The sequence below is a fragment of the Rhipicephalus microplus genome, chromosome 1 (genome assembly GCF_043290135.1).
Source record: "Rhipicephalus microplus isolate Deutch F79 chromosome 1, USDA_Rmic, whole genome shotgun sequence".
In the NCBI taxonomy this organism is placed as follows: domain Eukaryota; kingdom Metazoa; phylum Arthropoda; class Arachnida; order Ixodida; family Ixodidae; genus Rhipicephalus; species Rhipicephalus microplus.
Window position 1 is genome coordinate 186,737,602 of NC_134700.1, and position 6,494 is coordinate 186,744,095.

A 6,494-nucleotide genomic window follows, 5' to 3' on the forward strand; every position below is an offset into this window, starting at 1 on the left:
GTACATAAGGGGAATCTCAAAGCGCACTTTGCACGAGTTTTTAGTTTGTATGAAGCTTGTAAGTTCCGCATGAGTGCACAACGCTACAAACTTCATAACAACAGGCTTTTACCGAATCTCAAAGCAAGAAGCTTCCTCATAGCGACAGGTTCGTTGCTTATAGAGACACCAAGTTTCGCCGACAAAGTTGCTTTTAAAAACCGAGGCATTCACAGGACTGTGATGCCTGATTCTATATACTGGAAGCAGTGGCATGTAAAGAAATTAAAAGCGTGACAGCTCGTCCCTTCTTTTAACTTTTTCTCACTCTTCTTGCAGACACAATTATTGTCCTACTACGTCTTTTTTAAATAACCAGCTTACGTACAGAAATCATAAAATTATTTCGAAAGATCATGAAATAATACGAGTAGCTGAAAATGCTAGGAAATAACCGTTTGACACACTTCTGTTTGTCTCCTGTTTTGATTGCCTTATCATTGTATCTCCTTAATACCACCTTAACAACAAAAGCTTGCGAGTTGTTTAGAAACTAAAAAGCCACTGACACACTGATTTTTTTTTTTATTTTGAGCACCGCGCTCCTTTAGCAGCATTGTAGGCGAGTTCATAAATTCAGCGCAGACACAAACTTAAAGCCGGAAGTGGCCAAATAGATTGCGCATATTTGAATTTTGCAACGTTCTACGAATAAGACCGTTTCAAGCTACCGATTTGCACTGGCTAGTTGCAAACTATATCAAGCAGCACTAGTGAAGTCACCGAAAAAGCGACTTTTTTACAGCGGTTTTTCAACTGTGCGAGCTCGGATTTTATTGGTTCTTAACGCCTTGGTTTGGAACTTTGCATCAGCTCAAATTTTCTAAAGACTCGAACGTGATGGTTGATAACAATAATAGTTTGCGCGTTTCTATTTGAAATTTATTTCGTCTTTCATGAAGCCATCGTGCACCTTCTTAAGCGTTATTGTTCAGTTATTTATATAACGGGGTACCATTTGCGATAACCGAGTCTTATGAGGGCACCTAACATAATACAGACATTATGTCATAAAATATGACATCAAACAAAGCACCCCACCACTTGAAAACGTGGACGTGTTGATGACAATAAACAGCTGCCTTTGTTAAGGATTTACCGATTTAGGGTCTCTTTGCGCCGGGAAGGGTGAACAGAAATCATGATCATGAATCGGTACTCCCTTGCTCCATCCTCTTGAACATGTTTCCACTTGATCAGTTTCTGCGTAGAATCCAATGCTGGTGTGCATCTGTTACGTGCGAAAGATCACGTATTATATGTAACAACTATTCGCATGAATAAATTATGTGACATCAAATTGTAACTAGCCACATGACAAAAAACCAGTCAACACTACGCAACTAGGCGAGTTACTAGGCTCATGTGCGATGACGTAACTACTGGCATGTAAAAATTATGTAACTTCATTCAACATCAAGTCATGCCAATGAAATTGCGCAACAATTAGTCTCATGACCGAAATCCTGCAACACAACGTAAGAGTTAGTTACATGAGATGCGTTACATAAGCGTGTTCACACGCGCGCACCCACAACCACACGCACACAAACCCCCACCCACACGACCTATTTCACCCCAGCGGCAACTGGCGCTATCCCACTGTTTGTTGCGACAGACGTGTAATTGGCTGTAGACCAACAGAGTAAATATTCAATGCCAGATACTATAAATAAGGCTTCATAAAAGAAAACATTCTCAACTAAAACAGGGCTGCTAGAAAATGTCTGTATCCCATCATCTGTAGCCCAGTTCAGCTTGTTCACAAAACATAACCGCGCTACTACACGTACATACCGGTACGTTCGGGCCAACAACACCTTCTTCGAGCTTATCGTACCACCCTTGACGCAGGGGTAATTAATGGACTGCCACTAAGGAAAGTGTGGCAGAGTGTTCACGCATACTGTAGCGTCCCACACGGACATCACATCATTCATACTTTTTACACCTTCTGCAAAGTCTGGTCCAAACATCTACCTACAATTCCTGGCGTTTTATGTTACACTTATGCTTCCATCTGCTCGTTCGCAGACTTCGAGTTGTTGGTGTCAACCTTCCGCTCTCACTCTTTTTCTCTGCCTGATGTCATCCCCTTACTTATCGCTTGACGCAGGAGCACACGCGAACGAGTACTGATTAGAGTGTGTCGTCTCTGTGACACTCGCGTTTACAGGAATCACGAAACTGTAGTGTGGGAAGCAGAAATTACGCACCTGACAAACCGTTATTGCCCAGTGAGGCTACTGAATGCGCTGGTTTTTTCATGCATACCATGCCACGTGTGCTTCAAGCTGCGTTAACAACTATTCTTCTCCGTAATGTTGAAAATATCACTGCACGTCCAGTGTTTAATGAAAAAAAAAACAAATACGCTCCGATAAATACTTTGAAAGCAGTTTATATTCAACGCCAAATATCTACTTTGTGAACTAGCAATGAAATAAATGTTACATTGTTGTAAGCAAGACAAACAATTTCATATACAGGTGCGATAAGATGCGAGAAAGCTGATAGTGTGAGACAACTATCTGCTCTCATGTAGTGTGAGGCATATGTCATACTTACTCTCAAACTGAAAATGCTCGCACTTTCGCTATTATTGCCTGTGCGCTCCTAAAATATTGTGACAAAACAATACATATGCCAAACGAGATCTCTGCACATTTCAAATGCTTCGCACATTTTGGCACAGAGTAGTGCACAGCGCTATTTCTTGATAAACAAGCGTATTAGCATTATACTACTATTAGAGTTATTCACTACAGTTTGTTGGCCACTGATGCTGTGGTGCCATATTAGTTATGGTTTTAGGCTGCTGATTCTAAAGAAGGGCTCGATCCGAGCCCCAGAGGTCGCCTTTTGTCAGAAATGGTATGCCGCACGTCCTGTTATAGTGTGAGGGCAGCGGACATAACACAACACCACGAGGTCAGCATTAAATGGAGCCCCCTCCCCCCTCCTCCACACCATGGATTGCCTTATGAGCATAACGTGGTTTTTGGCATGAGACAACCCAACATTTACAATATTTGCTACTTTCCCGACAAACTTCGTCTTAGTGAGGTAGAGCATACTTTACAGAAGTCTCAGTTGTTTCAATCCGAATAATTAGTAAAAACAGACAATAGATTTAAACCAATAAGTAATTCACGGACATTTACTTTATTAAAATTTACTGATATTACAATATTGCAGGAAAGAAAAAGAATGCACAGGTACCAATCAAGTTATTCACGCATGAACGCTTTACAACCAATACGACAGTGCCATCTCACAAAATTCACTGATGATCATTATATTTTGAACGATAAATATGTTCGGCAGTTCAATCGAAGCTCGGTGAGCTGTTGTGCACTCGAGAAAAAATAGAAAAGATTTCAGATATTGAAATTCATCTAGTGAGGTTGCCCAAAACTTTTGATGGTTATTTTTGCTGCTTCGACTGCTATGACTCAGTACTAATATTGGGAACTTGTCGTTGCTAATTTAAAGCTCTTTCAAAATATCTTTACAGGTAGATCCCTAAAAACAATTTAGCCTAAACAACCAAAGTAGACATTTTTACGGCAACAAAGTTTTTCAACTTTTTAAAGGCATTTGCAACCATCACTGTTTATTTTTTCTTGGGCTTTTTTTTCATTTACAATGCCCATCATTGTTGCAAGATAGGGTCTATAAATTTTATAATAAACTTTTTTAAAGTGATAAACCTTCTATATTTATTATCCATCGAAAATATTTGTTTATGAATGTTTTAATCAGTTGCAACACAGTTCATGCATTGTTAGATGATGTCCTATTTGGCCTGTATTACATAAAACTGTGGGTTATATTGAACAACATAACAAGGCTGACATGACATCAGAGTGCGTTGTTGTGGCCCTTTATTCTCACCACTTTACCGAATCTACTTATACAACAAAGGTTTGCGTTCGAGAAAAAACTGTGCCACTATATGTATTTTATCAATAAACTTCAAGAATAAGCTGCTGTAAGTACGGAAGAAGAAGCAAGAAAGTAATGGCTTGTCAAAGTTCATATGTTTCTTTCATGCTTGATTGTCTGAGGCGGATTTAATGGTGCATATTGTCGATTAGCTACACTTAGTATTATTAGGCTTGATGGAAGCAATATGCCTTCTGCTACCTCATGAGCTTCATAAGAATGATATACACTTGCCCTGATTGCGTGCGAATAGATGAACAAGCAATATAAAAAAAACTGGCAAAAGTAATTTTCGGAGCGCCAACCTAAGGAGACGATAAAAAAGAAAGGTCATTATAGGGAGGGCGAGGAGACGGGGCTGTCTGCTATAGCTTCAAAAAATGGCATAGCATAAGATACGTTCGTAGGCTTTTTTCATTCTAGTCCCTGGCTTGACATCATCAGTCTTACGACGATGTCATCCCGAATGAATTAAGACAGGCAGGCGCGGCTGCCCGTAACTTTCTAGCTACAATAACGAATGCGATGAAACCTACGAATAAAAAACAGTGCCATAGACACCTGACAAATCGCCGTTTGGTCTTCGGTGACTCGGAATAGCAAGCCATTGGCTCATATACCACTCGTCTGGCTAAGATGCGGCATGAATGCCCTACGTAAAAAGACTTCTTTCGTCTTGCCGCCTTCCATATTTTTTGCAGCTTTGCTCTTTGGTCGAATATAGATTGCCCGCTCGAACGAGCCTAGGAGACAGCGACGGAATGTCGGGTACCAAGACCACATCATAGCGCTGTCAAATTACTTGCCCCGATGATGAATAATGAGAATTCGCACCTTAACCCGGCTTTTTCCGGTATAGCTACGGTAGATATGCATCCTTCTCTGCCCTAAATAAATGTAAAGTAACATTCAAAGCTATACATCAGACCCCCTGGTATTTTATTCATTTTGACACTGCGCGCCAGGAACACCGAAAGCGGGCTTTCGTTTGCTCCTCCTTGCCTGAATGTTTTGAAGAGAAAGGTACTTGATTGATTTTCTCGCGGCGTTTTTCACCTGGGCCGCATGTGAACACTATTCGTGGGAATCGTGGTAACCCAGTGACATTCGGTTCCTGGAAGGCCTTGAAGGCTCGATGTTATCATGCTCTGCTGTATTTGATTTTGGTGCACTGGTACGTGCGCCAATGGCATATCCTTGCCTGTTTACTTTACTCCCTGTGTTTGCTTTATTCATTTAAGCAAAATGCTAAAGATTAGAATAAACTATTAAAATGACCTGCTCTGCCTCAAGTTTTTGTTCCTTTTTTTTCTGAGCAATCGAGTGCCTGTAGTTCTTGCTAATTGAAGAGATTAGTGAAGTGACCTGCTCTGCCTGAAGTTTTTGTTTGATTATCTGAGTACTGTCGTGTCTGTAGCTTACCGCTTACGTATCCTGAAATAGCCTTCTTACTTATATGTGCATGCTCACCATTTTTGAAAAAGAACAACAAATAATAAAAGCACAAAAGTAAAAGAAAACACGAAACAATAACCGATGGGTCTACGCGAAACGCGCAGTCATAGCGAAAGCTGGATAAGTGGCCTTTTAGAGTTTTCCTTTAAACAATCTTTCTATATCAGGTACAAGCACACTTGCAGCGTACCCACTACGACCATTAATCATGATAATATTTCTGCAGTAGGGAGGCATTCCACGTGCCATCCTTCGTCACTTTTCGGAGAAGCGTTGTACCCACTGCACCCTTCCAAAAAAGTTTTGTGCAATTTCGATGCTGTGGCTGACGACGAAGAAGAACTATACCCGAAGCTTTTTTAATGGGTAAGAGCATTTGCCAACCCACTCGTTACGTAATTCGAAGTGTGTGACGCGTGGTTGTTTCTTTGCTGTTCTAAAAGGCTTTATCACTCATGATAACGAGATTTCTTCGCCGCCGTCAGGCCTGCCTAAGGCCAGTTTGCTACGTAGTTTCTAGCACCAGTGTGGCCTCAGCGGTAGGATACTGGGCTGGCCCGCAGGGGACCTGGGCTCATGTCTCAATGAGTCTTTGTAATTTGTGTTTACTTAGTTTTTGCGTGATAACGGTTACGGACATTCACGGCGACAGCAGCGGCAGCGGACAACTATGGCGCCGCACACGATAATTGTGTTCTCATAATAGATTTTGCTGTTATATATTCTGTATTTAATGACTGAGAGTGCTGTCTCAAAAAAGGGCGATAAAACAAAAACACAGTCTTCTTTCGCTTCACCATCATGAGCATGGAATCAATAATCCCGCGTTTTTGGTCTTTTAGACAGAGCAACTGAAGGAAAAATATGCGCAGAGAATTCGACCGTCTCCAGAAAGTACATGGAAAAATTCATTCTTACTCGTCACTATCCACGCGCCCTACCATTTCTTCTCCTTCGTCCTTGTCTCGGATTTTACAGCTTTTATACGCAATAAATCGTTACAGAGATTGTTGGATCGCGTAGAGCTGCTCGTAAAACACCGACGTGGGCAC